Consider the following 21,233-nt stretch of genomic DNA (forward strand, 5'->3'; position numbering starts at 1 on the left):
GCAGAGCACAGAGAGGATTTATTTTCCCTACTGCTGGGTATTTGGGTCTCTGGGATCACAGTTGGGTCAGCTCCGTCCTCTGAAATGGTCCATATTAGTTACATAGGTTAGTGTACCAAAGAAATAATACATTTTCATATACAGCTTCTTCATTTCTGTGTTCTGAGGGATTACCAGTTGTAAGAAATGCACTTGCCGGTACAGTGATTCCCTGGCTTTCTCTGGCCCGAGAAAGCTTTTCCTCTGAAGTGGGAACAGAAGTTGGACTGCTTCTGCTGAACTTCCTGAAAGCAGAGCTGGCGGGAGGAGGGACTTTTTGAGTGCTGGGAAAATTTGAGCTGGAAATTTGCATCGGCTGGACAGAGATTGCTTGGAGCAGCCAAAATATAATAACGGCCATGGCGCTCAAGTAAAGCAGAAAGCTTTTAGTATACACCTTTTGCACTCTTGTCAACGAAGCTGGGCTCTGTGAATGCTCACCCTACGCAAGAAAAGAGAACAGACTTTGCTGGTGACCTAAATATATCTCGCCTGATCGAGCACGATCGAGCTCTGAGTGAGCAGCTGTGCAATGGTCATCTTTACCAAAGGGGAGATGCTGCTTTTTCCAGTGTCACGCCCATGCTCTCAGGGCTGGAGGGAGGAGGGCTGCTTTTTGTTTTTACAGGCAAAAGGAAAGGCCCAGCCCTCAGAGCTTCTGCCAATGCAGATCCCAGCAGGTGCAAAATAAAGGCTCTCCCCCACCTTGCCAGCTGCAGATTGATCAGAAGACTGCTAGTCTAGTGTGTTGGGCCACTTTCTCTCTTCTGTGTATCGTCCCCTCTTATTACATAAACAGCATAAGAGGAATAAAGGAAGGAAGGAAGGAAGGAAGGAACAGTGTATCGCAAGCACCTTCCACCCTGATGTCAATGGGCCACCAACCTTCGGGATGAGGAGGAGACCTGTGAAGACAGTCAGAGCGTGCCGACTGGGGCATTCATTTGGCTCATACACCGACAAGGCTTTCAGCGGCAGGAACAAACTTCAGGAATAGGCATTCTTGGCCTCGAATCCTAAGGGGGGTGCAAACGCTGAGGACAATTCCGTCAAATGCTCAAAAGACCGTGGCTCGTTGGTCTAGGGGTATGATTCTCGCTTTGGGTGCGCGAGGTCCCGGGTTCAAATCACGGACGAGCCCAATCAAGGTGGTTAACTTGAGCTCCTTTTTTTTGTTTTTTCAATGTTATTTTCATTGGACAGACTCTCTGGTTTTCTCGGTAAGCAGTAGTCGATGAACAATTCACTTCCTGAACCTCTTTGCGTGCCATGTCCTTGCGACAAGCACTTTGTGTTCTCTGTTAGCTCTCAGTAACATTCCTTGATTTGCTTGTGAGTTTTGGCCGTCCGATCTCAAAGTGGAAATATGTCCTTCCCTCTGTACGCTGCATAGGCCCTCAGCTGGCATACTTGTATATGTGCGCATGCTTGATAGGACGTATGTTTTAGGCTGGATTGTGTGAGCTTCAGGCGCAAGGCATTTGATTAGTCTTTAAGCAGGTCCACTTGCACTGCCCTTTGCACCTGTTCTCCCAGTCCCTACAAAGGTGAGCAAGCAGCTGTTTCTGTAGTGTAGTGGTTATCACGTTCGCCTCACACGCGAAAGGTCCCCGGTTCGAGACCGGGCAGAAACACTCTCTGCTGGCATTTTACACAAAATAGTTTTTTTCCCCTTTTGTCACACACAAATGTAAAGTATGAACTTATTTGCGTTCCCATGGAAATAGCATATGCTCTCAAGAGCTTGAGAAATACACTGGGAAGGCAAGCATCCTCACATGTATTCTGTATATGGGGCCAATAAAAAAATGCACGCGCTTGCATTTTGTGTATGTAATGTTGCAGAGCACAGAGAGGATTTATTTTCCCTACTGCTGGGTATTTGGGTCTCTGGGATCACAGTTGGGTCCGCTCCGTCCTCTGAAATGGTCCATATTAGTTACATAGGTTAGTGTACCAAAGAAATAATACATTTTCATATACAGCTTCTTCATTTCTGTGTTCTGAGGGATTACCAGTTGTAAGAAATGCACTTGCCGGTACAGTGATTCCCTGGCTTTCTCTGGCCCGAGAAAGCTTTTCCTCTGAAGTGGGAACAGAAGTTGGACTGCTTCTGCTGAACTTCCTGAAAGCAGAGCTGGCGGGAGGAGGGACTTTTTGAGTGCTGGGAAAATTTGAGCTGGAAATTTGCATCGGCTGGACAGAGATTGCTTGGAGCAGCCAAAATATAATAACGGCCATGGCGCTCAAGTAAAGCAGAAAGCTTTTAGTATACACCTTTTGCACTCTTGTCAACGAAGCTGGGCTCTGTGAATGCTCACCCTACGCAAGAAAAGAGAACAGACTTTGCTGGTGACCTAAATATATCTCGCCTGATCGAGCACGATCGAGCTCTGAGTGAGCAGCTGTGCAATGGTCATCTTTACCAAAGGGGAGATGCTGCTTTTTCCAGTGTCACGCCCATGCTCTCAGGGCTGGAGGGAGGAGGGCTGCTTTTTGTTTTTACAGGCAAAAGGAAAGGCCCAGCCCTCAGAGCTTCTGCCAATGCAGATCCCAGCAGGTGCAAAATAAAGGCTCTCCCCCACCTTGCCAGCTGCAGATTGATCAGAAGACTGCTAGTCTAGTGTGTTGGGCCACTTTCTCTCTTCTGTGTATCGTCCCCTCTTATTACATAAACAGCATAAGAGGAATAAAGGAAGGAAGGAAGGAAGGAAGGAACAGTGTATCGCAAGCACCTTCCACCCTGATGTCAATGGGCCACCAACCTTCGGGATGAGGAGGAGACCTGTGAAGACAGTCAGAGCGTGCCGACTGGGGCATTCATTTGGCTCATACACCGACAAGGCTTTCAGCGGCAGGAACAAACTTCAGGAATAGGCATTCTTGGCCTCGAATCCTAAGGGGGGTGCAAACGCTGAGGACAATTCCGTCAAATGCTCAAAGGACCGTGGCTCGTTGGTCTAGGGGTATGATTCTCGCTTTGGGTGCGAGAGGTCCCGGGTTCAAATCCCGGACGAGCCCAATCAAGGTGGTTAACTTGAGCTCCTTTTTTTTGTTTTTTCAATGTTATTTTCATTGGACAGACTCTCTGGTTTTCTCGGTAAGCAGTAGTCGATGAACAATTCACTTCCTGAACCTCTTTGCGTGCCATGTCCTTGCGACAAGCACTTTGTGTTCTCTGTTAGCTCTCAGTAACATTCCTTGATTTGCTTGTGAGTTTTGGCCGTCCGATCTCAAAGTGGAAATATGTCCTTCCCTCTGTACGCTGCATAGGCCCTCAGCTGGCATACTTGTATATGTGCGCATGCTTGATAGGACGTATGTTTTAGGCTGGATTGTGTGAGCTTCAGGCGCAAGGCATTTGATTAGTCTTTAAGCAGGTCCACTTGCACTGCCCTTTGCACCTGTTCTCCCAGTCCCTACAAAGGTGAGCAAGCAGCTGTTTCTGTAGTGTAGTGGTTATCACGTTCGCCTCACACGCGAAAGGTCCCCGGTTCGAGACCGGGCAGAAACACTCTCTGCTGGCATTTTACACAAAATAGTTTTTTTCCCCTTTTGTCACACACAAATGTAAAGTATGAACTTATTTGCGTTCCCATGGAAATAGCATATGCTCTCAAGAGCTTGAGAAATACACTGGGAAGGCAAGCATCCTCACATGTATTCTGTATATGGGGCCAATAAAAAAATGCACGCGCTTGCATTTTGTGTATGTAATGTTGCAGAGCACAGAGAGGATTTATTTTCCCTACTGCTGGGTATTTGGGTCTCTGGGATCACAGTTGGGTCCGCTCCGTCCTCTGAAATGGTCCATATTAGTTACATAGGTTAGTGTACCAAAGAAATAATACATTTTCATATACAGCTTCTTCATTTCTGTGTTCTGAGGGATTACCAGTTGTAAGAAATGCACTTGCCGGTACAGTGATTCCCTGGCTTTCTCTGGCCCGAGAAAGCTTTTCCTCTGAAGTGGGAACAGAAGTTGGACTGCTTCTGCTGAACTTCCTGAAAGCAGAGCTGGCGGGAGGAGGGACTTTTTGAGTGCTGGGAAAATTTGAGCTGGAAATTTGCATCGGCTGGACAGAGATTGCTTGGAGCAGCCAAAATATAATAACGGCCATGGCGCTCAAGTAAAGCAGAAAGCTTTTAGTATACACCTTTTGCACTCTTGTCAACGAAGCTGGGCTCTGTGAATGCTCACCCTACGCAAGAAAAGAGAACAGACTTTGCTGGTGACCTAAATATATCTCGCCTGATCGAGCCTGATCGAGCACGATCGAGCTCTGAGTGAGCAGCTGTGCAATGGTCATCTTTACCAAAGGGGAGATGCTGCTTTTTCCAGTGTCACGCCCATGCTCTCAGGGCTGGAGGGAGGAGGGCTGCTTTTTGTTTTTACAGGCAAAAGGAAAGGCCCAGCCCTCAGAGCTTCTGCCAATGCAGATCCCAGCAGGTGCAAAATAAAGGCTCTCCCCCACCTTGCCAGCTGCAGATTGATCAGAAGACTGCTAGTCTAGTGTGTTGGGCCACTTTCTCTCTTCTGTGTATCGTCCCCTCTTATTACATAAACAGCATAAGAGGAATAAAGGAAGGAAGGAAGGAAGGAAGGAACAGTGTATCGCAAGCACCTTCCACCCTGATGTCAATGGGCCACCAACCTTCGGGATGAGGAGGAGACCTGTGAAGACAGTCAGAGCGTGCCGACTGGGGCATTCATTTGGCTCATACACCGACAAGGCTTTCAGCGGCAGGAACAAACTTCAGGAAAAGGCATTCTTGGCCTCGAATCCTAAGGGGGGTGCAAACGCTGAGGACAATTCCGTCAAATGCTCAAAGGACCGTGGCTCGTTGGTCTAGGGGTATGATTCTCGCTTTGGGTGCGAGAGGTCCCGGGTTCAAATCCCGGACGAGCCCAATCAAGGTGGTTAACTTGAGCTCCTTTTTTTTGTTTTTTCAATGTTATTTTCATTGGACAGACTCTCTGGTTTTCTCGGTAAGCAGTAGTCGATGAACAATTCACTTCCTGAACCTCTTTGCGTGCCATGTCCTTGCGACAAGCACTTTGTGTTCTCTGTTAGCTCTCAGTAACATTCCTTGATTTGCTTGTGAGTTTTGGCCGTCCGATCTCAAAGTGGAAATATGTCCTTCCCTCTGTACGCTGCATAGGCCCTCAGCTGGCATACTTGTATATGTGCGCATGCTTGATAGGACGTATGTTTTAGGCTGGATTGTGTGAGCTTCAGGCGCAAGGCATTTGATTAGTCTTTAAGCAGGTCCACTTGCACTGCCCTTTGCACCTGTTCTCCCAGTCCCTACAAAGGTGAGCAAGCAGCTGTTTCTGTAGTGTAGTGGTTATCACGTTCGCCTCACACGCGAAAGGTCCCCGGTTCGAGACCGGGCAGAAACACTCTCTGCTGGCATTTTACACAAAATAGTTTTTTTCCCCTTTTGTCACACACAAATGTAAAGTATGAACTTATTTGCGTTCTCATGGAAATAGCATATGCTCTCAAGAGCTTGAGAAATACACTGGGAAGGCAAGCATCCTCACATGTATTCTGTATATGGGGCCAATAAAAAAATGCACGCGCTTGCATTTTGTGTATGTAATGTTGCAGAGCACAGAGAGGATTTATTTTCCCTACTGCTGGGTATTTGGGTCTCTGGGATCACAGTTGGGTCCGCTCCGTCCTCTGAAATGGTCCATATTAGTTACATAGGTTAGTGTACCAAAGAAATAATACATTTTCATATACAGCTTCTTCATTTCTGTGTTCTGAGGGATTACCAGTTGTAAGAAATGCACTTGCCGGTACAGTGATTCCCTGGCTTTCTCTGGCCCGAGAAAGCTTTTCCTCTGAAGTGGGAACAGAAGTTGGACTGCTTCTGCTGAACTTCCTGAAAGCAGAGCTGGCGGGAGGAGGGACTTTTTGAGTGCTGGGAAAATTTGAGCTGGAAATTTGCATCGGCTGGACAGAGATTGCTTGGAGCAGCCAAAATATAATAACGGCCATGGCGCTCAAGTAAAGCAGAAAGCTTTTAGTATACACCTTTTGCACTCTTGTCAACGAAGCTGGGCTCTGTGAATGCTCACCCTACGCAAGAAAAGAGAACAGACTTTGCTGGTGACCTAAATATATCTCGCCTGATCGAGCACGATCGAGCTCTGAGTGAGCAGCTGTGCAATGGTCATCTTTACCAAAGGGGAGATGCTGCTTTTTCCAGTGTCACGCCCATGCTCTCAGGGCTGGAGGGAGGAGGGCTGCTTTTTGTTTTTACAGGCAAAAGGAAAGGCCCAGCCCTCAGAGCTTCTGCCAATGCAGAACCCAGCAGGTGCAAAATAAAGGCTCTCCCCCACCTTGCCAGCTGCAGATTGATCAGAAGACTGCTAGTCTAGTGTGTTGGGCCACTTTCTCTCTTCTGTGTATCGTCCCCTCTTATTACATAAACAGCATAAGAGGAATAAAGGAAGGAAGGAAGGAAGGAAGGAACAGTGTATCGCAAGCACCTTCCACCCTGATGTCAATGGGCCACCAACCTTCGGGATGAGGAGGAGACCTGTGAAGACAGTCAGAGCGTGCCGACTGGGGCATTCATTTGGCTCATACACCGACAAGGCTTTCAGCGGCAGGAACAAACTTCAGGAATAGGCATTCTTGGCCTCGAATCCTAAGGGGGGTGCAAACGCTGAGGACAATTCCGTCAAATGCTCAAAGGACCGTGGCTCGTTGGTCTAGGGGTATGATTCTCGCTTTGGGTGTGAGAGGTCCCGGGTTCAAATCCCGGACGAGCCCAATCAAGGTGGTTAATTTGAGCTCCTTTTTTTTGTTTTTTCAATGTTATTTTCATTGGACAGACTCTCTGGTTTTCTCGGTAAGCAGTAGTCGATGAACAATTCACTTCCTGAACCTCTTTGCGTGCCATGTCCTTGCGACAAGCACTTTGTGTTCTCTGTTAGCTCTCAGTAACATTCCTTGATTTGCTTGTGAGTTTTGGCCGTCCGATCTCAAAGTGGAAATATGTCCTTCCCTCTGTACGCTGCATAGGCCCTCAGCTGGCATACTTGTATATGTGCGCATGCTTGATAGGACGTATGTTTTAGGCTGGATTGTGTGAGCTTCAGGCGCAAGGCATTTGATTAGTCTTTAAGCAGGTCCACTTGCACTGCCCTTTGCACCTGTTCTCCCAGTCCCTACAAAGGTGAGCAAGCAGCTGTTTCTGTAGTGTAGTGGTTAAGGTCCCGGTTCGAGACCGGGCAGAAACACTCTCTGCTGGCATTTTACACAAAATAGTTTTTTTCCCCTTTTGTCACACACAAATGTAAAGTATGAACTTATTTGCGTTCCCATGGAAATAGCATATGCTCTCAAGAGCTTGAGAAATACACTGGGAAGGCAAGCATCCTCACATGTATTCTGTATATGGGGCCAATAAAAAAATGCACGCGCTTGCATTTTGTGTATGTAATGTTGCAGAGCACAGAGAGGATTTATTTTCCCTACTGCTGGGTATTTGGGTCTCTGGGATCACAGTTGGGTCAGCTCCGTCCTCTGAAATGGTCCATATTAGTTACATAGGTTAGTGTACCAAAGAAATAATACATTTTCATATACAGCTTCTTCATTTCTGTGTTCTGAGGGATTACCAGTTGTAAGAAATGCACTTGCCGGTACAGTGATTCCCTGGCTTTCTCTGGCCCGAGAAAGCTTTTCCTCTGAAGTGGGAACAGAAGTTGGACTGCTTCTGCTGAACTTCCTGAAAGCAGAGCTGGCGGGAGGAGGGACTTTTTGAGTGCTGGGAAAATTTGAGCTGGAAATTTGCATCGGCTGGACAGAGATTGCTTGGAGCAGCCAAAATATAATAACGGCCATGGCGCTCAAGTAAAGCAGAAAGCTTTTAGTATACACCTTTTGCACTCTTGTCAACGAAGCTGGGCTCTGTGAATGCTCACCCTACGCAAGAAAAGAGAACAGACTTTGCTGGTGACCTAAATATATCTCGCCTGATCGAGCACGATCGAGCTCTGAGTGAGCAGCTGTGCAATGGTCATCTTTACCAAAGGGGAGATGCTGCTTTTTCCAGTGTCACGCCCATGCTCTCAGGGCTGGAGGGAGGAGGGCTGCTTTTTGTTTTTACAGGCAAAAGGAAAGGCCCAGCCCTCAGAGCTTCTGCCAATGCAGATCCCAGCAGGTGCAAAATAAAGGCTCTCCCCCACCTTGCCAGCTGCAGATTGATCAGAAGACTGCTAGTCTAGTGTGTTGGGCCACTTTCTCTCTTCTGTGTATCGTCCCCTCTTATTACATAAACAGCATAAGAGGAATAAAGGAAGGAAGGAAGGAAGGAACAGTGTATCGCAAGCACCTTCCACCCTGATGTCAATGGGCCACCAACCTTCGGGATGAGGAGGAGACCTGTGAAGACAGTCAGAGCGTGCCGACTGGGGCATTCATTTGGCTCATACACCGACAAGGCTTTCAGCGGCAGGAACAAACTTCAGGAATAGGCATTCTTGGCCTCGAATCCTAAGGGGGGTGCAAACGCTGAGGACAATTCCGTCAAATGCTCAAAGGACCGTGGCTCGTTGGTCTAGGGGTATGATTCTCGCTTTGGGTGCGCGAGGTCCCGGGTTCAAATCACGGACGAGCCCAATCAAGGTGGTTAACTTGAGCTCCTTTTTTTTGTTTTTTCAATGTTATTTTCATTGGACAGACTCTCTGGTTTTCTCGGTAAGCAGTAGTCGATGAACAATTCACTTCCTGAACCTCTTTGCGTGCCATGTCCTTGCGACAAGCACTTTGTGTTCTCTGTTAGCTCTCAGTAACATTCCTTGATTTGCTTGTGAGTTTTGGCCGTCCGATCTCAAAGTGGAAATATGTCCTTCCCTCTGTACGCTGCATAGGCCCTCAGCTGGCATACTTGTATATGTGCGCATGCTTGATAGGACGTATGTTTTAGGCTGGATTGTGTGAGCTTCAGGCGCAAGGCATTTGATTAGTCTTTAAGCAGGTCCACTTGCACTGCCCTTTGCACCTGTTCTCCCAGTCCCTACAAAGGTGAGCAAGCAGCTGTTTCTGTAGTGTAGTGGTTATCACGTTCGCCTCACACGCGAAAGGTCCCGGTTCGAGACCGGGCAGAAACACTCTCTGCTGGCATTTTACACAAAATAGTTTTTTTCCCCTTTTGTCACACACAAATGTAAAGTATGAACTTATTTGCGTTCCCATGGAAATAGCATATGCTCTCAAGAGCTTGAGAAATACACTGGGAAGGCAAGCATCCTCACATGTATTCCTTATATGGGGCCAATAAAAAAATGCACGCGCTTGCATTTTGTGTATGTAATGTTGCAGAGCACAGAGAGGATTTATTTTCCCTACTGCTGGGTATTTGGGTCTCTGGGATCACAGTTGGGTCAGCTCCGTCCTCTGAAATGGTCCATATTAGTTACATAGGTTAGTGTACCAAAGAAATAATACATTTTCATATACAGCTTCTTCATTTCTGTGTTCTGAGGGATTACCAGTTGTAAGAAATGCACTTGCCGGTACAGTGATTCCCTGGCTTTCTCTGGCCCGAGAAAGCTTTTCCTCTGAAGTGGGAACAGAAGTTGGACTGCTTCTGCTGAACTTCCTGAAAGCAGAGCTGGCGGGAGGAGGGACTTTTTGAGTGCTGGGAAAATTTGAGCTGGAAATTTGCATCGGCTGGACAGAGATTGCTTGGAGCAGCCAAAATATAATAACGGCCATGGCGCTCAAGTAAAGCAGAAAGCTTTTAGTATACACCTTTTGCACTCTTGTCAACGAAGCTGGGCTCTGTGAATGCTCACCCTACGCAAGAAAAGAGAACAGACTTTGCTGGTGACCTAAATATATCTCGCCTGATCGAGCACGATCGAGCTCTGAGTGAGCAGCTGTGCAATGGTCATCTTTACCAAAGGGGAGATGCTGCTTTTTCCAGTGTCACGCCCATGCTCTCAGGGCTGGAGGGAGGAGGGCTGCTTTTTGTTTTTACAGGCAAAAGGAAAGGCCCAGCCCTCAGAGCTTCTGCCAATGCAGATCCCAGCAGGTGCAAAATAAAGGCTCTCCCCCACCTTGCCAGCTGCAGATTGATCAGAAGACTGCTAGTCTAGTGTGTTGGGCCACTTTCTCTCTTCTGTGTATCGTCCCCTCTTATTACATAAACAGCATAAGAGGAATAAAGGAAGGAAGGAAGGAAGGAACAGTGTATCGCAAGCACCTTCCACCCTGATGTCAATGGGCCACCAACCTTCGGGATGAGGAGGAGACCTGTGAAGACAGTCAGAGCGTGCCGACTGGGGCATTCATTTGGCTCATACACCGACAAGGCTTTCAGCGGCAGGAACAAACTTCAGGAATAGGCATTCTTGGCCTCGAATCCTAAGGGGGGTGCAAACGCTGAGGACAATTCCGTCAAATGCTCAAAGGACCGTGGCTCGTTGGTCTAGTGGTATGATTCTCGCTTTGGGTGCGAGAGGTCCCGGGTTCAAATCCCGGACGAGCCCAATCAAGGTGGTTAACTTGAGCTCCTTTTTTTTGTTTTTTCAATGTTATTTTCATTGGACAGACTCTCTGGTTTTCTCGGTAAGCAGTAGTCGATGAACAATTCACTTCCTGAACCTCTTTGCGTGCCATGTCCTTGCGACAAGCACTTTGTGTTCTCTGTTAGCTCTCAGTAACATTCCTTGATTTGCTTGTGAGTTTTGGCCGTCCGATCTCAAAGTGGAAATATGTCCTTCCCTCTGTACGCTGCATAGGCCCTCAGCTGGCATACTTGTATATGTGCGCATGCTTGATAGGACGTATGTTTTAGGCTGGATTGTGTGAGCTTCAGGCGCAAGGCATTTGATTAGTCTTTAAGCAGGTCCACTTGCACTGCCCTTTGCACCTGTTCTCCCAGTCCCTACAAAGGTGAGCAAGCAGCTGTTTCTGTAGTGTAGTGGTTATCACGTTCGCCTCACACGCGAAAGGTCCCGGTTCGAGACCGGGCAGAAACACTCTCTGCTGGCATTTTACACAAAATAGTTTTTTTCCCCTTTTGTCACACACAAATGTAAAGTATGAACTTATTTGCGTTCCCATGGAAATAGCATATGCTCTCAAGAGCTTGAGAAATACACTGGGAAGGCAAGCATCCTCACATGTATTCTGTATATGGGGCCAATAAAAAAATGCACGCGCTTGCATTTTGTGTATGTAATGTTGCAGAGCACAGAGAGGATTTATTTTCCCTACTGCTGGGTATTTGGGTCTCTGGGATCACAGTTGGGTCAGCTCCGTCCTCTGAAATGGTCCATATTAGTTACATAGGTTAGTGTACCAAAGAAATAATACATTTTCATATACAGCTTCTTCATTTCTGTGTTCTGAGGGATTACCAGTTGTAAGAAATGCACTTGCCGGTACAGTGATTCCCTGGCTTTCTCTGGCCCGAGAAAGCTTTTCCTCTGAAGTGGGAACAGAAGTTGGACTGCTTCTGCTGAACTTCCTGAAAGCAGAGCTGGCGGGAGGAGGGACTTTTTGAGTGCTGGGAAAATTTGAGCTGGAAATTTGCATCGGCTGGACAGAGATTGCTTGGAGCAGCCAAAATATAATAACGGCCATGGCGCTCAAGTAAAGCAGAAAGCTTTTAGTATACACCTTTTGCACTCTTGTCAACGAAGCTGGGCTCTGTGAATGCTCACCCTACGCAAGAAAAGAGAACAGACTTTGCTGGTGACCTAAATATATCTCGCCTGATCGAGCACGATCGAGCTCTGAGTGAGCAGCTGTGCAATGGTCATCTTTACCAAAGGGGAGATGCTGCTTTTTCCAGTGTCACGCCCATGCTCTCAGGGCTGGAGGGAGGAGGGCTGCTTTTTGTTTTTACAGGCAAAAGGAAAGGCCCAGCCCTCAGAGCTTCTGCCAATGCAGATCCCAGCAGGTGCAAAATAAAGGCTCTCCCCCACCTTGCCAGCTGCAGATTGATCAGAAGACTGCTAGTCTAGTGTGTTGGGCCACTTTCTCTCTTCTGTGTATCGTCCCCTCTTATTACATAAACAGCATAAGAGGAATAAAGGAAGGAAGGAAGGAAGGAACAGTGTATCGCAAGCACCTTCCACCCTGATGTCAATGGGCCACCAACCTTCGGGATGAGGAGGAGACCTGTGAAGACAGTCAGAGCGTGCCGACTGGGTCATTCATTTGGCTCATACACCGACAAGGCTTTCAGCGGCAGGAACAAACTTCAGGAATAGGCATTCTTGGCCTCGAATCCTAAGGGGGGTGCAAACGCTGAGGACAATTCCGTCAAATGCTCAAAGGACCGTGGCTCGTTGGTCTAGGGGTATGATTCTCGCTTTGGGTGCGAGAGGTCCCGGGTTCAAATCCCGGACGAGCCCAATCAAGGTGGTTAACTTGAGCTCCTTTTTTTTGTTTTTTCAATGTTATTTTCATTGGACAGACTCTCTGGTTTTCTCGGTAAGCAGTAGTCGATGAACAATTCACTTCCTGAACCTCTTTGCGTGCCATGTCCTTGCGACAAGCACTTTGTGTTCTCTGTTAGCTCTCAGTAACATTCCTTGATTTGCTTGTGAGTTTTGGCCGTCCGATCTCAAAGTGGAAATATGTCCTTCCCTCTGTACGCTGCATAGGCCCTCAGCTGGCATACTTGTATATGTGCGCATGCTTGATAGGACGTATGTTTTAGGCTGGATTGTGTGAGCTTCAGGCGCAAGGCATTTGATTAGTCTTTAAGCAGGTCCACTTGCACTGCCCTTTGCACCTGTTCTCCCAGTCCCTACAAAGGTGAGCAAGCAGCTGTTTCTGTAGTGTAGTGGTTATCACGTTCGCCTCACACGCGAAAGGTCCCGGTTCGAGACCGGGCAGAAACACTCTCTGCTGGCATTTTACACAAAATAGTTTTTTTCCCCTTTTGTCACACACAAATGTAAAGTATGAACTTATTTGCGTTCCCATGGAAATAGCATATGCTCTCAAGAGCTTGAGAAATACACTGGGAAGGCAAGCATCCTCACATGTATTCTGTATATGGGGCCAATAAAAAAATGCACGCGCTTGCATTTTGTGTATGTAATGTTGCAGAGCACAGAGAGGATTTATTTTCCCTACTGCTGGGTATTTGGGTCTCTGGGATCACAGTGGGGTCAGCTCCGTCCTCTGAAATGGTCCATATTAGTTACATAGGTTAGTGTACCAAAGAAATAATACATTTTCATATACAGCTTCTTCATTTCTGTGTTCTGAGGGATTACCAGTTGTAAGAAATGCACTTGCCGGTACAGTGATTCCCTGGCTTTCTCTGGCCCGAGAAAGCTTTTCCTCTGAAGTGGGAACAGAAGTTGGACTGCTTCTGCTGAACTTCCTGAAAGCAGAGCTGGCGGGAGGAGGGACTTTTTGAGTGCTGGGAAAATTTGAGCTGGAAATTTGCATCGGCTGGACAGAGATTGCTTGGAGCAGCCAAAATATAATAACGGCCATGGCGCTCAAGTAAAGCAGAAAGCTTTTAGTATACACCTTTTGCACTCTTGTCAACGAAGCTGGGCTCTGTGAATGCTCACCCTACGCAAGAAAAGAGAACAGACTTTGCTGGTGACCTAAATATATCTCGCCTGATCGAGCACGATCGAGCTCTGAGTGAGCAGCTGTGCAATGGTCATCTTTACCAAAGGGGAGATGCTGCTTTTTCCAGTGTCACGCCCATGCTCTCAGGGCTGGAGGGAGGAGGGCTGCTTTTTGTTTTTACAGGCAAAAGGAAAGGCCCAGCCCTCAGAGCTTCTGCCAATGCAGATCCCAGCAGGTGCAAAATAAAGGCTCTCCCCCACCTTGCCAGCTGCAGATTGATCAGAAGACTGCTAGTCTAGTGTGTTGGGCCACTTTCTCTCTTCTGTGTATCGTCCCCTCTTATTACATAAACAGCATAAGAGGAATAAAGGAAGGAAGGAAGGAAGGAACAGTGTATCGCAAGCACCTTCCACCCTGATGTCAATGGGCCACCAACCTTCGGGATGAGGAGGAGACCTGTGAAGACAGTCAGAGCGTGCCGACTGGGGCATTCATTTGGCTCATACACCGACAAGGCTTTCAGCGGCAGGAACAAACTTCAGGAATAGGCATTCTTGGCCTCGAATCCTAAGGGGGGTGCAAACGCTGAGGACAATTCCGTCAAATGCTCAAAGGACCGTGGCTCGTTGGTCTAGGGGTATGATTCTCGCTTTGGGTGCGAGAGGTCCCGGGTTCAAATCACGGACGAGCCCAATCAAGGTGGTTAACTTGAGCTCCTTTTTTTTGTTTTTTCAATGTTATTTTCATTGGACAGACTCTCTGGTTTTCTCGGTAAGCAGTAGTCGATGAACAATTCACTTCCTGAACCTCTTTGCGTGCCATGTCCTTGCGACAAGCACTTTGTGTTCTCTGTTAGCTCTCAGTAACATTGCTTGATTTGCTTGTGAGTTTTGGCCGTCCGATCTCAAAGTGGAAATATGTCCTTCCCTCTGTAAGCTGCATAGGCCCTCAGCTGGCATACTTGTATATGTGCGCATGCTTGATAGGACGTATGTTTTAGGCTGGATTGTGTGAGCTTCAGGCGCAAGGCATTTGATTAGTCTTTAAGCAGGTCCACTTGCACTGCCCTTTGCACCTGTTCTCCCAGTCCCTACAAAGGTGAGCAAGCAGCTGTTTCTGTAGTGTAGTGGTTATCACGTTCGCCTCACACGCGAAAGGTCCCGGTTCGAGACCGGGCAGAAACACTCTCTGCTGGCATTTTACACAAAATAGTTTTTTTCCCCTTTTGTCACACACAAATGTAAAGTATGAACTTATTTGCGTTCCCATGGAAATAGCATATGCTCTCAAGAGCTTGAGAAATACACTGGGAAGGCAAGCATCCTCACATGTATTCTGTATATGGGGCCAATAAAAAAATGCACGCGCTTGCATTTTGTGTATGTAATGTTGCAGAGCACAGAGAGGATTTATTTTCCCTACTGCTGGGTATTTGGGTCTCTGGGATCACAGTTGGGTCAGCTCCGTCCTCTGAAATGGTCCATATTAGTTACATAGGTTAGTGTACCAAAGAAATAATACATTTTCATATACAGCTTCTTCATTTCTGTGTTCTGAGGGATTACCAGTTGTAAGAAATGCACTTGCCGGTACAGTGATTCCCTGGCTTTCTCTGGCCCGAGAAAGCTTTTCCTCTGAAGTGGGAACAGAAGTTGGACTGCTTCTGCTGAACTTCCTGAAAGCAGAGCTGGCGGGAGGAGGGACTTTTTGAGTGCTGGGAAAATTTGAGCTGGAAATTTGCATCGGCTGGACAGAGATTGCTTGGAGCAGCCAAAATATAATAACGGCCATGGCGCTCAAGTAAAGCAGAAAGCTTTTAGTATACACCTTTTGCACTCTTGTCAACGAAGCTGGGCTCTGTGAATGCTCACCCTACGCAAGAAAAGAGAACAGACTTTGCTGGTGACCTAAATATATCTCGCCTGATCGAGCACGATCGAGCTCTGAGTGAGCAGCTGTGCAATGGTCATCTTTACCAAAGGGGAGATGCTGCTTTTTCCAGTGTCACGCCCATGCTCTCAGGGCTGGAGGGAGGAGGGCTGCTTTTTGTTTTTACAGGCAAAAGGAAAGGCCCAGCCCTCAGAGCTTCTGCCAATGCAGATCCCAGCAGGTGCAAAATAAAGGCTCTCCCCCACCTTGCCAGCTGCAGATTGATCAGAAGACTGCTAGTCTAGTGTGTTGGGCCACTTTCTCTCTTCTGTGTATCGTCCCCTCTTATTACATAAACAGCATAAGAGGAATAAAGGAAGGAAGGAAGGAAGGAACAGTGTATCGCAAGCACCTTCCACCCTGATGTCAATGGGCCACCAACCTTCGGGATGAGGAGGAGACCTGTGAAGACAGTCAGAGCGTGCCGACTGGGTCATTCATTTGGCTCATACACCGACAAGGCTTTCAGCGGCAGGAACAAACTTCAGGAATAGGCATTCTTGGCCTCGAATCCTAAGGGGGGTGCAAACGCTGAGGACAATTCCGTCAAATGCTCAAAGGACCGTGGCTCGTTGGTCTAGGGGTATGATTCTCGCTTTGGGTGCGAGAGGTCCCGGGTTCAAATCCCGGACGAGCCCAATCAAGGTGGTTAACTTGAGCTCCTTTTTTTTGTTTTTTCAATGTTATTTTCATTGGACAGACTCTCTGGTTTTCTCGGTAAGCAGTAGTCGATGAACAATTCACTTCCTGAACCTCTTTGCGTGACATGTCCTTGCGACAAGCACTTTGTGTTCTCTGTTAGCTCTCAGTAACATTCCTTGATTTGCTTGTGAGTTTTGGCCGTCCGATCTCAAAGTGGAAATATGTCCTTCCCTCTGTACGCTGCATAGGCCCTCAGCTGGCATACTTGTATATGTGCGCATGCTTGATAGGACGTATGTTTTAGGCTGGATTGTGTGAGCTTCAGGCGCAAGGCATTTGATTAGTCTTTAAGCAGGTCCACTTGCACTGCCCTTTGCACCTGTTCTCCCAGTCCCTACAAAGGTGAGCAAGCAGCTGTTTCTGTAGTGTAGTGGTTATCACGTTCGCCTCACACGCGAAAGGTCCCGGTTCGAGACCGGGCAGAAACACTCTCTGCTGGCATTTTACACAAAATAGTTTTTTTCCCCTTTTGTCACACACAAATGTAAAGTATGAACTTATTTGCGTTCCCATGGAAATAGCATATGCTCTCAAGAGCTTGAGAAATACACTGGGAAGGCAAGCATCCTCACATGTATTCTGTATATGGGGCCAATAAAAAAATGCACGCGCTTGCATTTTGTGTATGTAATGTTGCAGAGCACAGAGAGGATTTATTTTCCCTACTGCTGGGTATTTGGGTCTCTGGGATCACAGTTGGGTCCGCTCCGTCCTCTGAAATGGTCCATATTAGTTACATAGGTTAGTGTACCAAAGAAATAATACATTTTCATATACAGCTTCTTCATTTCTGTGTTCTGAGGGATTACCAGTTGTAAGAAATGCACTTGCCGGTACAGTGATTACCTGGTTTTCTCTGGCCCGAGAAAGCTTTTCCTCTGAAGTGGGAACAGAAGTTGGACTGCTTCTGCTGAACTTCCTGAAAGCAGAGCTGGCGGGAGGAGGGACTTTTTGAGTGCTGGGAAAATTTGAGCTGGAAATTTGCATCGGCTGGACAGAGATTGCTTGGAGCAGCCAAAATATAATAACGGCCATGGCGCTCAAGTAAAGCAGAAAGCTTTTAGTATACACCTTTTGCACTCTTGTCAACGAAGCTGGGCTCTGTGAATGCTCACCCTACGCAAGAAAAGAGAACAGACTTTGCTGGTGACCTAAATATATCTCGCCTGATCGAGCACGATCGAGCTCTGAGTGAGCAGCTGTGCAATGGTCATCTTTACCAAAGGGGAGATGCTGCTTTTTCCAGTGTCACGCCCATGCTCTCAGGGCTGGAGGGAGGAGGGCTGCTTTTTGTTTTTACAGGCAAAAGGAAAGGCCCAGCCCTCAGAGCTTCTGCCAATGCAGATCCCAGCAGGTGCAAAATAAAGGCTCTCCCCCACCTTGCCAACTGCAGATTGATCAGAAGACTGCTAGTCTAGTGTGTTGGGCCACTTTCTCTCTTCTGTGTATCGTCCCCTCTTATTACATAAACAGCATAAGAGGAATAAAGGAAGGAAGGAAGGAAGGAACAGTGTATCGCAAGCACCTTCCACCCTGATGTCAATGGGCCACCAACCTTCGGGATGAGGAGGAGACCTGTGAAGACAGTCAGAGCGTGCCGACTGGGGCATTCATTTGGCTCATACACCGACAAGGCTTTCAGCGGCAGGAACAAACTTCAGGAATAGGCATTCTTGGCCTCGAATCCTAAGGGGGGTGCAAACGCTGAGGACAATTCCGTCAAATGCTCAAAGGACCGTGGCTCGTTGGTCTAGGGGTATGATTCTCGCTTTGGGTGCGAGAGGTCCCGGGTTCAAATCCCGGATGAGCCCAATCAAGGTGGTTAACTTGAGCTCCTTTTTTTTGTTTTTTCAATGTTATTTTCATTGGACAGACTCTCTGGTTTTCTCGGTAAGCAGTAGTCGATGAACAATTCACTTCCTGAACCTCTTTGCGTGCCATGTCCTTGCGACAAGCCCTTTGTGTTCTCTGTTAGCTCTCAGTAACATTCCTTGATTTGCTTGTGAGTTTTGGCCGTCCGATCTCAAAGTGGAAATATGTCCTTCCCTCTGTACGCTGCATAGGCCCTCAGCTGGCATACTTGTATATGTGCGCATGCTTGATAGGACGTATGTTTTAGGCTGGATTGTGTGAGCTTCAGGCGCAAGGCATTTGATTAGTCTTTAAGCAGGTCCACTTGCACTGCCCTTTGCACCTGTTCTCCCAGTCCCTACAAAGGTGAGCAAGCAGCTGTTTCTGTAGTGTAGTGGTTAAGGTCCCGGTTCGAGACCGGGCAGAAACACTCTCTGCTGGCATTTTACACAAAATAGTTTTTTTCCCCTTTTGTCACACACAAATGTAAAGTATGAACTTATTTGCGTTCCCATGGAAATAGCATATGCTCTCAAGAGCTTGAGAAATACACTGGGAAGGCAAGCATCCTCACATGTATTCTGTATATGGGGCCAATAAAAAAATGCACGCGCTTGCATTTTGTGTATGTAATGTTGCAGAGCACAGAGAGGATTTATTTTCCCTACTGCTGGGTATTTGGGTCTCTGGGATCACAGTTGGGTCAGCTCCGTCCTCTGAAATGGTCCATATTAGTTACATAGGTTAGTGTACCAAAGAAATAATACATTTTCATATACAGCTTCTTCATTTCTGTGTTCTGAGGGATTACCAGTTGTAAGAAATGCACTTGCCGGTACAGTGATTCCCTGGCTTTCTCTGGCCCGAGAAAGCTTTTCCTCTGAAGTGGGAACAGAAGTTGGACTGCTTCTGCTGAACTTCCTGAAAGCAGAGCTGGCGGGAGGAGGGACTTTTTGAGTGCTGGGAAAATTTGAGCTGGAAATTTGCATCGGCTGGACAGAGATTGCTTGGAGCAGCCAAAATATAATAACGGCCATGGCGCTCAAGTAAAGCAGAAAGCTTTTAGTATACACCTTTTGCACTCTTGTCAACGAAGCTGGGCTCTGTGAATGCTCACCCTACGCAAGAAAAGAGAACAGACTTTGCTGGTGACCTAAATATATCTCGCCTGATCGAGCACGATCGAGCTCTGAGTGAGCAGCTGTGCAATGGTCATCTTTACCAAAGGGGAGATGCTGCTTTTTCCAGTGTCACGCCCATGCTCTCAGGGCTGGAGGGAGGAGGGCTGCTTTTTGTTTTTACAGGCAAAAGGAAAGGCCCAGCCCTCAGAGCTTCTGCCAATGCAGATCCCAGCAGGTGCAAAATAAAGGCTCTCCCCCACCTTGCCAGCTGCAGATTGATCAGAAGACTGCTAGTCTAGTGTGTTGGGCCACTTTCTCTCTTCTGTGTATCGTCCCCTCTTATTACATAAACAGCATAAGAGGAATAAAGGAAGGAAGGAAGGAAGGAAGGAACAGTGTATCGCAAGCACCTTCCACCCTGATGTCAATGGGCCACCAACCTTCGGGATGAGGAGGAGACCTGTGAAGACAGTCAGAGCGTGCCGACTGGGGCATTCATTTGGCTCATACACCGACAAGGCTTTCAGCGGCAGGAACAAACTTCAGGAATAGGCATTCTTGGCCTCGAATCCTAAGGGGGGTGCAAACGCTGAGGACAATTCCGTCAAATGCTCAAAAGACCGTGGCTCGTTGGTCTAGGGGTATGATTCTCGCTTTGGGTGCGCGAGGTCCCGGGTTCAAATCACGGACGAGCCCAATCAAGGTGGTTAACTTGAGCTCCTTTTTTTTGTTTTTTCAATGTTATTTTCATTGGACAGACTCTCTGGTTTTCTCGGTAAGCAGTAGTCGATGAACAATTCACTTCCTGAACCTCTTTGCGTGCCATGTCCTTGCGACAAGCACTTTGTGTTCTCTGTTAGCTCTCAGTAACATTCCTTGATTTGCTTGTGAGTTTTGGCCGTCCGATCTCAAAGTGGAAATATGTCCTTCCCTCTGTACGCTGCATAGGCCCTCAGCTGGCATACTTGTATATGTGCGCATGCTTGATAGGACGTATGTTTTAGGCTGGATTGTGTGAGCTTCAGGCGCAAGGCATTTGATTAGTCTTTAAGCAGGTCCACTTGCACTGCCCTTTGCACCTGTTCTCCCAGTCCCTACAAAGGTGAGCAAGCAGCTGTTTCTGTAGTGTAGTGGTTATCACGTTCGCCTCACACGCGAAAGGTCCCCGGTTCGAGACCGGGCAGAAACACTCTCTGCTGGCATTTTACACAAAATAGTTTTTTTCCCCTTTTGTCACACACAAATGTAAAGTATGAACTTATTTGCGTTCCCATGGAAATAGCATATGCTCTCAAGAGCTTGAGAAATACACTGGGAAGGCAAGCATCCTCACATGTATTCTGTATATGGGGCCAATAAAAAAATGCACGCGCTTGCATTTTGTGTATGTAATGTTGCAGAGCACAGAGAGGATTTATTTTCCCTACTGCTGGGTATTTGGGTCTCTGGGATCACAGTTGGGTCCGCTCCGTCCTCTGAAATGGTCCATATTAGTTACATAGGTTAGTGTACCAAAGAAATAATACATTTTCATATACAGCTTCTTCATTTCTGTGTTCTGAGGGATTACCAGTTGTAAGAAATGCACTTGCCGGTACAGTGATTCCCTGGCTTTCTCTGGCCCGAGAAAGCTTTTCCTCTGAAGTGGGAACAGAAGTTGGACTGCTTCTGCTGAACTTCCTGAAAGCAGAGCTGGCGGGAGGAGGGACTTTTTGAGTGCTGGGAAAATTTGAGCTGGAAATTTGCATCGGCTGGACAGAGATTGCTTGGAGCAGCCAAAATATAATAACGGCCATGGCGCTCAAGTAAAGCAGAAAGCTTTTAGTATACACCTTTTGCACTCTTGTCAACGAAGCTGGGCTCTGTGAATGCTCACCCTACGCAAGAAAAGAGAACAGACTTTGCTGGTGACCTAAATATATCTCGCCTGATCGAGCACGATCGAGCTCTGAGTGAGCAGCTGTGCAATGGTCATCTTTACCAAAGGGGAGATGCTGCTTTTTCCAGTGTCACG

General features: G+C 47.3%; 17 non-coding genes across 17 annotated transcripts; all 17 read left to right on the plus strand.

Annotated features, from left to right (window-relative positions):
• Nucleotides 1–1,600: 1,600 nt before the first annotated feature.
• TRNAV-CAC (transfer RNA valine (anticodon CAC)) lies at nt 1,601–1,673 on the plus strand. The gene has a single exon. It is a non-coding gene; the product is annotated as a tRNA-Val (tRNA).
• A 1,315-nt stretch (nt 1,674–2,988) lies between these two features.
• Nucleotides 2,989–3,060, plus strand: TRNAP-UGG (transfer RNA proline (anticodon UGG)). The gene has a single exon. It is a non-coding gene; the product is annotated as a tRNA-Pro (tRNA).
• Nucleotides 3,061–3,480: 420 nt separating this feature from the next.
• TRNAV-CAC (transfer RNA valine (anticodon CAC)) lies at nt 3,481–3,553 on the plus strand. Its single transcript has one exon. It is a non-coding gene; the product is annotated as a tRNA-Val (tRNA).
• A 1,325-nt stretch (nt 3,554–4,878) lies between these two features.
• TRNAP-UGG (transfer RNA proline (anticodon UGG)) lies at nt 4,879–4,950 on the plus strand. Its single transcript has one exon. It is a non-coding gene; the product is annotated as a tRNA-Pro (tRNA).
• A 420-nt stretch (nt 4,951–5,370) lies between these two features.
• TRNAV-CAC (transfer RNA valine (anticodon CAC)) lies at nt 5,371–5,443 on the plus strand. Its single transcript has one exon. It is a non-coding gene; the product is annotated as a tRNA-Val (tRNA).
• A 1,315-nt stretch (nt 5,444–6,758) lies between these two features.
• On the plus strand, nt 6,759–6,830 carry TRNAP-UGG (transfer RNA proline (anticodon UGG)). Its single transcript has one exon. It is a non-coding gene; the product is annotated as a tRNA-Pro (tRNA).
• Nucleotides 6,831–9,103: 2,273 nt separating this feature from the next.
• Nucleotides 9,104–9,175, plus strand: TRNAV-CAC (transfer RNA valine (anticodon CAC)). The gene has a single exon. It is a non-coding gene; the product is annotated as a tRNA-Val (tRNA).
• A 1,311-nt stretch (nt 9,176–10,486) lies between these two features.
• TRNAP-UGG (transfer RNA proline (anticodon UGG)) lies at nt 10,487–10,558 on the plus strand. Its single transcript has one exon. It is a non-coding gene; the product is annotated as a tRNA-Pro (tRNA).
• Nucleotides 10,559–10,978: 420 nt separating this feature from the next.
• Nucleotides 10,979–11,050, plus strand: TRNAV-CAC (transfer RNA valine (anticodon CAC)). The gene has a single exon. It is a non-coding gene; the product is annotated as a tRNA-Val (tRNA).
• Nucleotides 11,051–12,361: 1,311 nt separating this feature from the next.
• TRNAP-UGG (transfer RNA proline (anticodon UGG)) lies at nt 12,362–12,433 on the plus strand. Its single transcript has one exon. It is a non-coding gene; the product is annotated as a tRNA-Pro (tRNA).
• Nucleotides 12,434–12,853: 420 nt separating this feature from the next.
• On the plus strand, nt 12,854–12,925 carry TRNAV-CAC (transfer RNA valine (anticodon CAC)). The gene has a single exon. It is a non-coding gene; the product is annotated as a tRNA-Val (tRNA).
• A 1,311-nt stretch (nt 12,926–14,236) lies between these two features.
• On the plus strand, nt 14,237–14,308 carry TRNAP-UGG (transfer RNA proline (anticodon UGG)). Its single transcript has one exon. It is a non-coding gene; the product is annotated as a tRNA-Pro (tRNA).
• A 420-nt stretch (nt 14,309–14,728) lies between these two features.
• TRNAV-CAC (transfer RNA valine (anticodon CAC)) lies at nt 14,729–14,800 on the plus strand. The gene has a single exon. It is a non-coding gene; the product is annotated as a tRNA-Val (tRNA).
• A 1,311-nt stretch (nt 14,801–16,111) lies between these two features.
• Nucleotides 16,112–16,183, plus strand: TRNAP-UGG (transfer RNA proline (anticodon UGG)). Its single transcript has one exon. It is a non-coding gene; the product is annotated as a tRNA-Pro (tRNA).
• Nucleotides 16,184–16,603: 420 nt separating this feature from the next.
• Nucleotides 16,604–16,675, plus strand: TRNAV-CAC (transfer RNA valine (anticodon CAC)). The gene has a single exon. It is a non-coding gene; the product is annotated as a tRNA-Val (tRNA).
• A 1,311-nt stretch (nt 16,676–17,986) lies between these two features.
• TRNAP-UGG (transfer RNA proline (anticodon UGG)) lies at nt 17,987–18,058 on the plus strand. Its single transcript has one exon. It is a non-coding gene; the product is annotated as a tRNA-Pro (tRNA).
• Nucleotides 18,059–20,335: 2,277 nt separating this feature from the next.
• On the plus strand, nt 20,336–20,408 carry TRNAV-CAC (transfer RNA valine (anticodon CAC)). Its single transcript has one exon. It is a non-coding gene; the product is annotated as a tRNA-Val (tRNA).
• The last annotated feature ends 825 nt before the right edge of the window (nt 20,409–21,233 follow it).

Source organism: Ambystoma mexicanum, chromosome 2q (assembly GCF_040938575.1).
Source record: "Ambystoma mexicanum isolate Mex_15411 chromosome 2q, UKY_AmexF1_1, whole genome shotgun sequence".
NCBI lineage: Eukaryota > Metazoa > Chordata > Amphibia > Caudata > Ambystomatidae > Ambystoma > Ambystoma mexicanum.